Below are 12,929 nucleotides of genomic sequence, written 5' to 3' on the forward strand. Positions count from 1 at the left end.
ATTCAGAGACAGGTGGATCTCTGTGAGTTTAAGGTCAGACTGCTCAACATACATAGCAAATTCCAGGTTGCTTAGGCTATATAGTGTCCCAAAAATAAATTACATTAAATATAACTATCAGAATAGCAACTGTTACTTCCTGTCCACTTTAAGAAGTAGCAGAGTGGGGGCTGGTGAGATGGCTCAGTGGTTAAGAGCATGACTGCTCTTCTGAAGGTCACGAGTTCAAATCCCAGCAACCACATGGTGGCTCACAACCATCCGTAACGAGATCTGACTCCCTCTTCCGGAGTGTCTGAAGACAGCTACAGTGTACTCACATATAATAAATAAATAAATAAATCTAAAAAAAAAAAGAAGTAGCAGAGTGGTACTTAGGCAGCCAAGTCTCCAGGAACATGGAAGCTGTTGGAACACCAAAGATTACCCAAGTCTTTTCAGGACACAGGAGCACTAAGAAATAAAATCCAAAAGCCAGGAGGTCAGCAACAAGATCCATTGTTTTATTAACTAGGGCACATGGGAAAGTTTGGCTTGCTTTTTCCCCCAAATACACTTGGGACAAAGGGCAAAAAGAACAAATGGGAGCTGAGGAGACGGCTCGGTGTGTGAAGTGCTATGGGGGCTGAGGAGATGGTTCAGTGAGTGAAGTGCTTGCTGTGCACACGTGAGGACCCGAGTTCAGCTCCCCAGCACCCACAGAAAGACCCTAGGGCTGGTGAGGCAGAGGCAGGCAGCTCTTCAGAGACTTGCTGGATTGCCAGGCTAAGCATAGGGAAAAGCCCCCAGGTTCGGTGAGAAACACTGGCTAGGAGCACAAGGAAGAGTGACAGACCGCACCCAGTATTTATCCCTGTCACTTACATGCAGGCATGTGGGCACACATTGAATGAATGAATAAATGAATGAATGAATGAAACAAGTTAGAAAATGGCACTCAGACTCTAAGTGAGCTTCACAGGAGGCAAGAGACCCTTTTCCCAGGGCTCCTGCCCTCCCTACCCTTTGGAAAACACAAGCAGCACTGTTTTTCTTTGAGACAGAGCCTCTAAAAAATGTTTCAAGTTAAGACTAGGAAAGAGGGGGCTGGCGAGATGCTCTTCTGAAGGTCACGAGTTCAAATCCCAGCAACCACATGGAGGCTCACAACCACCCCTAACGAGATCTGATGCCCTCTTCTGGAGTGTCTGAAGACAGCTACTCTAGGAAAGAGCAAACCTGAGGTCAAGCTGCTCCCCTTCGAGGTTGATCATGCTGAGTAAATGTCACTCTAACACTTCCCCACACAAAGGCCTCCTCCCGTAAGTGCCAGGCACAGGCCCCCACAGACCTGCTTCATCCACATCAAGAGCAGGCCAAGGAGCCTCCACCGCTGGTTCTGCATAAGTGCTTTTCTCCTAGACAGTGGACATCAGGCCAAAGGTGTGATGGTGCCAGACAGCCTTCTGGACACACAACTACAGCTAAAGATTACCTAAGAAAGCCAACATAGTTCTGCCTTTAATGACAGCAATCAAGTAAGTGGCAGAGGCAGGAGGACCTCTGTGAGTCTGAGGTTGGGGTAGCCTCCCTAGCCAAATTCCAGGCCAACCAAAGCCACATAAGGAGACTTTGTTTCAATGTAAACAAGTAAAAAAGAGAGAGAAAGAAAGAAATCCAAATATCTAGGAGATAAGAGGTTCAGCTTAGGCTTGTCCCACAACACTCACAGGCATAGCCCGAGTACTTCTGACTTTTGGGATTAGGATCCACTGCAACACCTTAAAATCAGTGAGGCCCAAAGAGCTGTACATAATTAAACCCCATCTGCTATCATACCAGAAGGTGTTTGAGTATTGCATGTTCTTTTCAAATTATAGTTACGGAAATTTTTTCTTTCTGTCCCCCACCTCCCCTTTTCTCAAGACAGTTCCTCTGTGTAGCCCTGATTGTCCTAGAACTCCTGGCTGTCCTGGAACTCATTCTGTGGACCTGGCTGGCCTTGAACTCTGAGATCTGCCTGCCTCTGTCTCTGCCTCCTGAGTACTAGGATTAAAGGTGTGAACCACAACCATGGAGCTGAAATTTTACTTTTTAAACATATTAACATACAAAATACTTTTTAATGAAAAAGAGCTACAATTTTCAAAATAAAGGCATCATGAAAAGTGACAGTTTTGCCCTTTCACAGGCTCCCTAACTGCCAAGCTACAGCTATGTACATAGGCTGGCAGAATGCTTGGCTCTGGATGCAGCCCGACTTCAGCGTACTAGCAGTTCAACAGCCTCTGCACACGGATACACTCATTTGTAGTGACCCTAAAACTCAGCACTTGCTTTACTTACTGAATGAAGTCTGGCTGCAGCAGAGCCTGAAACCACACTGGGAACTTTGCTCCTGAATTCCTCAAGGCCCACTGATCTATTCTGCTTGCCCAGTGGGTAGTTCTAACAGAAGTGTAAGCTTTTGTCCATTTTCAGAAAATCCTGCTCACTAGGTATATGCAGCTACAGATGCCATATATGACATATGATGATACTACAGCATTGTGCCAGGCCTGGGCAAGCAGACTCGTAATCCCAGCTCTCAGGAGACTAAGTAGGAAGATCTCAAGGTTAGCCTGGGCTAGGTAGTGAAACCCTACTTCCAAACAAGCATCAGCACTGACTCTTCTTTGAAAAAGCTGTTGGGCTCACAATAGTAAACACAGCTTCCTAAAATTCTAATCCCACTTGACAACTCGATTCATATCACTGACAACAGACTCCTCTGGAATGATAGGCTTTGTACATTTGTAAGAAAAACCACGTTGGCCAGGCTTTCTTTCGTAGTGGCCCATGAGCTAGTTCAGCTCACAGCTTCCATTACTGCAGAGGGCTGTCCTGGAACAATCCCAGTAAAATGTTCTCATCTGTCCACATCTCAGGAGCAGAAAGATGAAGTGAGCTCTAAGGTGGGGACTTAGAAAAGCAATGGCTTTACTGTGTGACATTAGGACAATCTTTTTAAAAGATATATTTATTTTTATTCTTTTAATTATGTTTGTGTACATGTGGGAATATGTACAGGTAGTCTCAAAGACCAGAGGCATCAGATCTTCTGGAACTGGAACTACAGGCAGCTTTCAGCCACCAGACACAGACGATGCGAACTGACCTGGCTCTCTGGAAGAGCAGCAAGTACTCTAATCACTAAGCCATCTCTCCAGCCCATCAAGGACATTCTTGGGTAAAAATATGGCATTGTATGTTCTACTGCCTTGAAGAAAGCACAAGAACACAGCATGGTACCCCAGAGCTGACGTGTATTCAAAAGCCAGCAATCATAGCCACCACAAATTATGTACCATGAGTCCAAGTGTTGACAGATAAACAATTTCTCTCCATTCTTTTGGCCTCACATGCCCCCTGGAAAGGTGTTCCAGATGTCCCAAAGAATGTGGGCCATCCTCTGATTGAGGGCTGGCAGGCACAGGCATGAAGTCAACCTCCATCTCTGCCTCTCTCTTCTCCTGTGCCTTTTTGTTGTTGTTGTTTTTGTTTTGTTTTTTTCGAGACAGGGTTTCTCTGTGTAGCCCTGCTGTCCTGGAACTCACTCTGTAGACCAGGTTGGCCTTGAAATCAGAAATCTGGCTGCCTCTGCCTCCAAGTGCTGGGATTAAAGGTGTGCACCACCACTGCCCAGCTTCTCCTGTGCTTTCTTTATCCAGCATTTCACCTTGTCCAGGCTGCAGTATGCAGGTATCCATCCAAAACTGCAAGCCAGGCTTTCCTGAATCTCCATCTCTTCCCAGCTGCTCAAAAGGAGCCACCATTCTGCAGCTCCTGGGGAAAGCTGCCTACCAGACCTGGTCATTCTGGGCCTGCTCCCTTCAACAGTGCCAGGGTACCCTCTTACTGTTGGGTCCTCTCAGCATCCCAACTCTGTCCACACCTGTCACCTATGTGCATCAACTGCCAAGGACCCTGGTGCCAAACACGCCCTGTCTCCATGGCACACCCTGATGGCAGATTTGGTGTGCCTCCCACCCCATGTAGAAATGAATAAACGGCCCCTGTTGGCTGCTCCTGGGCACTGTTTGTCCCACCGAGCCCATATCCCCCTTCAAAGGCTCCATCCACTCAGAGCATTAGTCTTCCAAGGCTCTCAGTGGCTCCAGCCCTTTGTGGTGGCCGACCTATGACCTCAGCCGTTCCTCACTCACAAACCCCATAGGGGCAACACAATGACAACCCAGGGCCCACAGACCAGGTCCACCTTCCACCTCTTTCCGTGCAGTTCATGAGCCAAAAGCTTATCTTACATTTTAAAATAATAGGAGGAAATTTTTAAAGAACTACTATACTTTATGATATAAAAATGAGGGCTAGAGAGATGGCTCAGCGGTTAAGAGCACCGACTGCTCTTCCGAAGGTCCTGAGTTCAAATTCCAGCAACCACATGGTGGCTCACAACCATCTGCAATGGGATCTGACGCCCTCTTCTGGAGTGTCTGAAGACAGTAACAGTGTACTTACATATAATAAATAAATCTTTAAAAAAAAATGAGATGAAGCTGAGCAGTGGTGGCGCACACCTTTAATCCCAGCACTTGAAAGGCAAAGGCAGGCGGATTTCCGAGTTCAAAGCAAGCCTGGTCTACAGAATGAGTTCCAGGACAGCAGGGCTACACAAAGAAACCCTGTCTCAAAAAACCAGAGGAAGAGAGAGAGAGAGAGAGAGAGAGAGAGAGAGAGAGAGAGGAGAGACACATCTCGGCTCCCATAAAGGTTTCACTGGAGCAGGCACCCTGTCTCTAACACTATTTGTTTCTACCACACAGCACACCAAAAGCTGTTGGGCTGCACTAGACTAGGTGTTGTCCCAGCACCTAACCTGCAGCAGGCAGGGGCATCTGCACACTGGGCTCATCCACAGGAGGGCCTATTACAAGGTTATTAGTCACATTTGCAGAGATCACCAACAACCTGGATTAGAAATGAACAGAGCACCAGCACACACTCTAACCATGAACCATGGCCTTTAGGACTTTAAACAGTGACATGGACTAAGGAGACACTGCTTGATGGCTAATATTTATACCTCCTTAAGAGCAGAGCCACTCCATACACTTCCAACTGTTATCTACAAGGCCCAGCCTGCAGCTTCCTCTCCACTGCTAAGTCAACATTCCAGACATCAATCCTGACCTGAGCCACACCAGCCATGCTCTTCTGTGTGCTCTGTAATGCTGCCCCACCAGCACCAAAGCAAAGACTCATAGACCTGGCCAGACATGGTGGGCCAAGCCTTTAGTCCCAGCACTCTGTAGGCAGAGGCTGGCAGATCTCTGGAATTTTGAAACTAGCCTGGTCTACATAATGAGAACAGTCTTTTTTTTTTTTTTTAAAGTTTTCAGTCATTTTAGTTTTTAATTTACTTACACATTAAAATATCACAAAATTTCACAACTAACCCTTTAAGCCCAAAGAACCGGATCTGAAAAGCTCCTATGAGCCATGTGCACACAGCACATGTGTAAGAACAAGACACCCTAGCTTGGAGGACCTAGCACAATAGCAGTTCACTGAACCAGAACATACCCCATGCCAGGACCTGTGCATAAAATACCCAACACTGTAAATACATGCAATGCCACAGATGGTGGACCAGGACACACCCCTCCCTGCTTTACAACAGAGCAGGGTATCCTGGAGCACACACACCCTACAAGGCTCTCACAGGTCCCAACTCCATCTCAAAAGCTACCAAGTATCTGGATGTGGTACTCCAGTGACTGAGTAAAAGATGATGACTACAACAGTTGTCAAAAATGTCAGCTGTGCTAGCAACAAAAGACCAAGAAACTATTTGCTTCACTTTAAAGCAATTGCCAAGAATAACTTTTTGAAGAAAACCTGTTGCTTGTATTAAAAGCAATTACTGCTGGGCAGTGGTGGCACACGCCTTTAATCCCAGTGCTTGGGAGGCAGAGGCAGGTGGATTTCTGAGTTCGAGACCAGCCTGGTCTACAAAGTGAGTTCCAGGACAGCCAGGGCTATACAGAGAAAACCTGTCTCGAAAACAAACAAACAAACGAACAAAAAAAACCAAAAAGCAAATACTTAGGGTTAGCACAATGGCTCAGCAGGTTGACACAAAACCTGACCTTCCTGAGTTCCATAATCCAAGCCCATGAAGAACATATCACTGAAAGTTGTTCTCTGACCTCTACACACATATGTGCACACACAATAAAGAGTTAAAATTTGAAAAATATAGTCATGTATGTGGTCAACCCCTTTAATCCCAGCACTAGGAACCTAAAGCAGCAGAGTTGGTGCAGGTTGGAGGCCAACTTGATCTATACAGCAAGACTTCTAAGAAAACAAAGCTTAAAACACCAGATCTGTCCATCTTTCTGCCTTGGGGAACAGGTTTGTTGTTCTCACATAATCGTCAGGAGGAAAAAGCTGCACAAACCAAAACATTTAGACTGTCCGATGAACATCCTAGCCCTGAGCTACAGGGACTCCCCAAAAAGCCCAACAGGAATGTAGGTGCTAGAGTTGAGGCTCTCCCACTTTCCAAATGATGTTATCAGAGGACATGGAAAGGTTCTCCGTTCATGCCCATCACCACACACTTGCATCCAACAGCCAGCGTGGACAGAGCCAGCTGTGGCCTCTGCCTTACCAGTCCTCAAATGGAAACAGCTATTCCAAGTGGTTTGGTCAACAATAGATGCTTCTGAGCTTATATTCTGTAGAATATAGACCCTAATGAAAGATTTATTTATACAAGGTGTAGCAAAACCCCAGGAACATCCACATCCACACCCAGGGGCATCCGCATCCGCACAACTAAGAACACTATTGGGATAATCAGTCAATATGAATAAGACCTAGTTTAAGCAGCAGATATTAAACCCCTGGTGTGATAACCGCACTGAGCTTGTTTGCAGAAGAGAATGCCCATGTCTTCAGCAGTTCCTATTTAAGTATAAAAGGCTTGAGACATAATAATAGCCTAAGTAAGCCTGTCGTGAGAGAAATGACACCTGAAAACACAGGTGGAAACTACATAACCCTTTCCTGTGATTATTTAAAGCAAAGAAACCCAATTCCTGTTCAAAAGACCTTGGGCTTTTTTAATCCAAAGGCTGTGGTGGAAAATGATGACCTCAGGTCTGAAGTGATAGGAAAAGGGCAGTCCCCAAGTCTAAGACTGTGAGCAACATTCTGGAAGGCAGGCACTGCCATATTCATCTTCCCAAAATAGACTGTAATCCCTGAAGTACACGAGGGTACCTGAGACAGCAGCTTCCTCCTGATACCTGCTGCCCAAGCCAGCAGTGCGAACCTGGCCCCAGAAGTGCTTGGGAGAGCCTCTGTAACCAGAAGCAGATAGCCAGGGGCCCGAGTGTGAGGCTCAGCAGCATACTGGAGGGTACCTGTCAAATGCCCCCACCTGCCAGTCCACCCCCACCCTAGCCTGTGTCCAACTTGTATCATTATTTAGTAGGAGAGAACAGAGCCCACAAACCACAGCCCCGGACCAAAGGCAGCCACTGTCTGCCTCTGCAGTGTAGATACAGCTTCCTGATACATCCAACTTCTGCTGTGCAAGGAAAGATGACCAATGAAGACAGACCACAGAGCCAGACACAGTTTCTTATCTGCCCATAACACAAAGATCCCAAGCTCTGAGTCAGGGCTTCCACCAGCATTTAATGACACTTGAAACCACTAGAAGCCTAAGAAGGAAGGGTACTGGCACACTCTGAAAGAGTAAACCTCTGAAAAGGCAGGGCTCCTCCAGCTTGTCTTCTACTTCTTAGTGAAGGGATTTCTGAAGATGAGAATGATGTATCTCCACAAGGTGAAGGAGCCAAGTAATGGCTCTCCTGTGATCTTGGGAGAACGCAGCAGCAGGTGGAGCTGAATTGGTTACTGACATCAACCTATAGGCCTAGCAGCAGGAGCTTCCATCCTTGAACACTACCCTCTTCCTGCTTCCTCTTTTACATGGCAGATCTGAGTTTTAAATTTGAATTATGGAATTCTGAAATATTGTTAATATATGTAAGTATTAAACCCTTTACTTTGCAAAAGTGTAAATAACCTAAATCCTACAATCTTTAAAATCCATGAAATGTTAAACCTGGAAGGGCAATCACAGTCACTTCACTCCTTGTGAAGTGACTACTATGTTTACAGAACCAAGACGTTCTGAAGTCAAGCACTGCCTTGTCATTGGCTAAAACATGAACCGTGACCAGAGCTGCTAGCTGACCAACAGCTGCAACGATGTTCAGCTGGTCAACAGGCCACACAGCCTTGAAATCAGTCTTGAGCCCACGAAGGCTGAGTTGATATCTTCGGAGATGCATCCAAAGCACAAAAGGTGGACTGTAGCGATCATCTCCACTCCGCGCCTTCCCTGCTCCAGCCAGCGCATCCGCTCATCTTGAGGAGGCTGTTCCCACACAGGTTGCCCAAGCCCATGGAAACTGCAAGGCATCCCAATTCCTTCCCCGGGTCTGTTGGCAAGGTGGAGATGCTTCAGGTTTTGGCCTCAAAGTAAACTCAGTTTATAGCAGCAGGGTGTACACACACCAAGGTTTTACTTCCAGGTCTGTCCAAACACATTTCCAGCTTCCACAAGACTAACTTTCCATCTGATCTCATGCAAAGGAAAACAGGCCACAGCTACTCTCACACATGGTGTCTGACTGGCAGGTCTATCAGCACAGCCCCTGACCAACTTCACCTGCCCTTGGTCTTTCTGCTCACCTTCCCAGCTCCTCCTCCAAGCTCACTTTCTGTGCACTGTTTGGCCACAACGTGTTTTTTTCTCTTGTTTTGGCTTTGGTTTGGTTTTTTGGTTGGTTTTCTTGAAACAGGGTCTTACTACATAGCTCTGGCCGTCCTGGAACTCACTATGTATAGCAGGCTGGCCTCCAACTCAGACACACCTGCCTCTGCCTCAGGAGTACCAGGATCGCCACCCCCCACAAATCCTTAACAATTGTTAATGTTCATCAGAGCACCAGAGAGGAGACAGTGGTTGTCACCATCACACGCACGCACGCTCCATGTCACCTTTCAAGTTTTTCAGTGACATGCTGAAACCTGTTTCCATCTTTTCCCCCTCCCCAGCCTCTCTTGCCAGACTTCATTCTTCCAAAGCCCCCCTCTGAATGCAATCAACCATGTAGTTGCTCCCTCTAGAGCATCTCACAATTGCCCATCATTAGGAGACTCCTTTTGGGGAAGTAAATCTGTCTGCTCGACCATGGGCCCATATATAATCTTACTGGACAGTTCTTGTGTAGACATGAAAACTACAAAGAAGTTAATTCAAGACAGGAATCAAATCCAGTATCTTGGAAGGAATGTTTCATTCCCCTTGGTGGTGGCTCTATGCTCTGGAGGTACCAGCTCCTCCACCACGTTCCAGTGTCAGTTCCAAGACAACTCTAAGTAAGACTAACTCATCCAAGCAGGCCAGTGTCAGTGTGAGCTTCTACATCTGCCCTTGAAAACTAAGGACAGGAGAGCAGCACCTCCCACCATTTCAAGGCAGGTAGTTCTCACTGCAAGCTTCTGCCTGCAACCCTGGTGCAGCCTAAGGAAGCAACTGCTATGATTCCACCCACACCTGCTCTCCAGGTTCCTGCCTCTCCTCCTTCCAGCTAACAGTGCAGGAGGCTGGTTAGCAGCACTTCACTTCCACTCACTGGTTCCCTGGGAGGGGGTTAGGAACAGAAGAAACCTTAACAATGGTCACCACAGCCCTAACTTCAGTGTCACATTCTTGTCGGGTGGGGCCCTCATTGCATCCAACTGTCTAGTCTCCCCCCTCCCAGGGAAACTTTTTCTGGATTTAAATAACTGAAATGGCCCTTTAAGTAATATGGGGCTTTATAGTCAGCCTTGCATCGTGGACTTCATTCAACCATACACCTTAAGTTTCCATAGCACATCTGATTCCGAGAAAGCAGGCTAAGCTATATGGGGTGGCATTAGTAAAACCACTGCTGTGAATTCATCTAGAACCTGTGCTTGGACCCTCCGTTTCCCCTGAGCCCCTCACCTTGAGCAGCACTGGTCAGAATTCTAGTCATCACCCCTCCCCACCTGCATCTGACGTGTTCTCGTGAATACACTGCATGTCTAGCAGAAAGCTGATGTTCTTAGCCTATCTCCTGGGGTAGTTGAGATCAGTGTCTCTATTGACCACATAGCCTCAACCCAACAAACACTACAGTATCTGCTGGGCTTTTTCCAGAGACTGCACGTTTTTCCTGCCAAAACTTATAAACACTGGATACTTTGGGATAACGAAAATAGCAGACTGGAGGAGATAGGACAACTAGAGTATGGAATCTTGAATTATATCCTGAAACAAAACAAACAAAAGATGTCAGTGGGACACTGAAACTTGTGTATGGTCTTTATAATCTAGGTAACCTTCCCCTTAGATATCAATGCCAAGAGAGAAAATGAAGGGGAAGAGGAAGCTCACTCAGTTTCTCTGAAATTCTTAACCACAGACTAACTCTGCAGGTGAACCTAGGAATGCTCATCAGTGTGAGTTGCTGTGGACTCTGCTGCAAGGCTCTAGGCAAGGGTGCCAGCCCAAGGCAGCGCCTTGCTATCCCTGTGCTATGGGCACAGCAAACACTGCACTGCACACCTCAGGATCAGTGAACCATGCATGATATACTAGCTACTTGCACTAGCCCAGCAACAAAGTGAAGAGGCTAAACTCAGCGCTCACCAAACAAGTCAAATAAAGTGCCTAATCTCAGTGTGGGACCAGTCCTCTGCATCCTGGTACCCTACCAAAGAACCACCCAATCAACTGGAGGCAACCAGAGACCATGTTCTGGCACACATTCATCACAAAGACCAAAAAATGGAAGGAGACAAATTATCTGAATGAAGACAACAGGCTTTGAAATTCCTGTTCAAGATAAGTGGCCTTGTAAACAATCTCCACTTACCCCACTAAAATACTAGAGTACAATCAGCTCACAAGAAAATAGAGCACAGCCAAAGACTTAAACTTCTGACAGAGGATCTAGATAGCTTGCAGGACACAGGAGTGGGGCTCCAGGCCCCACCAGGCCCTCAGCAGTCTCCACAGCCACCTCAGACAAGCAAAACAGCTTCCAAGCAAAGGGAAACCCTGGAAGATGCATAAACAGCTCAGACATAAGGTGTCTGCTATGTGGTCCTCCAAGTCTTAAGGTAACAAGCTCTCCCAGACAATAGTGGGGAAAACCATTTTTAAACCCCTCTCCACAGACCCAGGGCCCCCTGCCAGTTTCCTCTTAACTTAAAGTCTAAGGTTTAAGCAATAATTATCACTATTGGAGGACCTGCCATCCAAAGCAAGAAGCTAACATTTACCCCCCACCCCCCAAAAGTGATAAACAAGAAATCAGATAAGAGAACTGAAAAGAACCCCTAATAGTTTTCTCAGTCTGAAAGAGAAAATGTATTCATGAAACAAACTACTGAACAAAAAGAAAAGAACAAATACATTCAGAAATTTGTTTTTCAAGACAGGGTTTCTGTGTAGCTCTGGCTGTCCTAGAACTCACTCTGTAGACCAGGATGGTGTCAGAGATCTGCCTGCCTCTGCCTCCCAAGTGCTGGGGCTAAAGGTGTGTGTACCTGTATGCCCTGCTCAGAAACTACAATTTTGATGGTGGGTTCCCACCCCCGAGATAGGGTCTCACTATGTAAACAAGGTTGCCTCAAACTGGCAAAGATCCACCTGCCTCTGTGTCCTAAGTGCTTGGAATTAAAAGTCCTGCGCCACTGCACTGCACAGGGCCAAAAAAAAAAAAAAAAGATAGGGCTGAAAGATAAACTGAAGTTCTTTCCTGGAATGAAAATCAAAAAGGAATAGAAAGATGAAGAAACTCAAGTAGTGTGCCCAAATGGGGCAGCGGGGGCGTGACGGGGAGGGGGCCAACTCTGTAATGACTTTAAGAAAGGCTCTTGGGACAATCTCCCAGCGCTCGAGGACACGCCTACCGAGCATACCTGCGAAGCGCAGAGCTGTTCCAATGCCAAGAAGACCTTAGGCCGGTCCAGGGAGGAAACAGTTACCAGAAAGGAAGTCCTTGGCAGAGGCTCCCTGGGGACTCATGAAGAAAGCTGACTGGAACACTGCGTCCTGAGCTGACCAGGCGCGCAGCGAAAGACCTCGGGACCTACCTGCACCCGCCTAAAGCGTCCCCAACCCAGATTAGAAGAAAGGCAGAGAGGAGGTGGAGGGAAGCCGGAGGTTCCACACTATCTCCGAGAAGTTACACTGTCACCAGGAGCAGAGAAACAAAGGCCACCACAAGGAAAAAAAAAAAAAAAAAGAGCCAGGCTGTGCGGGACGGGGACGTGACGCTAGGTGGGGAAGCGAGCACCAGTCTCGGCCCCGATGTCAACAGAGAGCAGAGCAGAGGCGGGCGGACGCGCCAACCAGGGCGAAGCCACCCGGTTACCGGGGCAGAGCGCCAACAACGGCCGGGAGATGGGGCCGCCTAGGCGGCGGGGTGGCGCGCAGGGCCCGGGCGCAGAGCGCGAAGCTCAGTCCTGAGAGACTTGGGCGGACGAGCCAGGGCCACAGCGCCCGCGCGCCGAGCCCGTGACAGGGGCGCCGGGCGCGGGCCCGGGCGGCGCCGAGGCCCCGGAGCCGAACGCACGCGAGCACGGCCGCCGGGCCTCGGCCGCTCGCCCGCTCGCTTCCTGGGTCCCGCAGCCCCGGCGGGTGGAGGAGGCACGGAGGCGACGCGCGGACATCCCGCGGCCCGCCGGCCCCCGCCCAGCCCGGCGTGCGGCCCCGCGGCCGTTGGCGACGGTTGGCGGCGGGGCGGGGCGGGGGCGGCCGGAGATCTCGCTCTCGCTCTCGCTCTCGCCCCGCGGGAAGGGGGAGTGGAGGCGCGACCGGCTGCGGG

At 48.2% G+C, this 12,929-nt stretch overlaps 1 protein-coding gene across 12 annotated transcripts in view; it reads right to left on the reverse strand.

The window, feature by feature from the left end:
* The window catches only part of Banp (BTG3 associated nuclear protein), a 74,012-nt gene that overhangs the window by 59,811 nt on the left and 1,272 nt on the right, over positions 1-12,929 (reverse strand). For 2 of the 12 annotated variants that reach the window (XM_029480526.2, XM_085843536.1), the window contains exon 1: positions 12,196-12,923. The exons of 8 other annotated variants lie outside the window; for them this stretch is intronic. The gene's annotated coding sequence lies outside the window, so the exon portion shown is untranslated. Of the gene's footprint in view, positions 1-12,021; positions 12,924-12,929 lie in introns of those variants that run through there. 2 more of the 12 variants (XM_085843538.1, XM_029480528.2) reach the window with 2 other exon arrangements.

The sequence above is a fragment of the Mus caroli genome, unplaced genomic scaffold (assembly GCF_978045245.1).
Source record: "Mus caroli unplaced genomic scaffold, Mus_caroli_1 scaffold_10, whole genome shotgun sequence".
Lineage (NCBI taxonomy): Eukaryota > Metazoa > Chordata > Mammalia > Rodentia > Muridae > Mus > Mus caroli.